The sequence below is a fragment of the Apis dorsata genome, unplaced genomic scaffold (genome assembly GCF_000469605.1).
Source record: "Apis dorsata unplaced genomic scaffold, Apis dorsata 1.3 scaffold_93, whole genome shotgun sequence".
Classification (NCBI taxonomy): Eukaryota; Metazoa; Arthropoda; class Insecta; order Hymenoptera; family Apidae; genus Apis; species Apis dorsata.
In genome coordinates this window covers 322227-323453 of record NW_006263391.1, presented here as the reverse complement: position 1 = coordinate 323453, position 1227 = coordinate 322227, and positions in this window count along the sequence as shown.

Here is a 1227-nt window from a genome sequence, read left to right as displayed (position 1 = left end):
AAAAAAAAAAAAAAAAAAAAAAAGAAATAAATAAATAAATAGCCGCAAAATTCGTTCGCAACGCAATTTTCATTATACGTATGCACGTATATCGCGAATAATCGTTCGCACGATCTTCTCCTTCGATTCTCTTCTTCGAGAAGGAAGACGAATTCGCACGAAATAGCATTGTTCCGCTCGTTGTTAAGTTTACGTAATTTTTTTTTCCTCGAAAGAGGGAGAGAGAGAGAGAGAGAGATTCTCGGAAGGAAAAAGGATACGAAATATGATATTTACCATTGCTATTTTTCACGATTGGTTTCGGATAATTTATCGTTTTTAACGACGACACGGGAAGTAGTTTAATTCAATATCCAATGGATTAACTTGGTCGCAATAAATCTCGAGGCTAATATCGCAGTCACCTTTTGTTTGTGTCCCGGCGAATCATCATCATTGATCACTGTCAACGATCCAAGATCTTTCTATGTAACAAGTTATTGTATTTACATTACCCGTCCTTTACGAAATATCCCCCCCCCCCCCCTCTTGTGAATTTCTTTCTTTCTTATCGGTTTCTTTCGAGGATCTCCTTTTTTTCGAACTTTTAAGAAAAAGAAGTTTCCTGCATAACCGACTTTATCCAATCATTTTCTTTATCTTCATCGAAAATCGAGTCTTTCAAAAATAAAATAATAAAATTGATTTCGATTTCCTCCAAATCCCTTAGACGCAAAAATTCGGTCGAAATCGACACGAAATCGTTCTCGAATACAGAGAATACGATTTTCAGGCGGAGAGGAGGAAACAGGGCAACCTTGGTCGTCCTGTTTGACTGATGGCAGATTCTCGATCACGATGGATCCCTCGACAGGTCGAATAAAGAAGAAGACGAGCCAGAAAGAGAGAGAGAAGATATGCGAGGTCACGTTCGATACGAATCCTGCTCATCCTGCTTAGTCCTTTCGATTCGTCCTCTCACATTACACTTTTCTTTTCTTTCTGAAGAAGTTTTGGAAGGACGAAAAATTGGGATCGAAGATTTTTCGTAATTTCATCGATACGGTTCGAGAGTCTACAACCTCTTCGAGAACGGCAACAACCCAATATCGGTATGCAAATCAGCCTTCCATCACGAAATGGAACTCGAAGGGGCGCACCGTCTCTCCTTCGACGTCCAATCTCTTACCTCCTCCTGGAGACATCCTCTGATAAATATAAAGCAGCGCGTTGCCCCAGAGGTGGTCT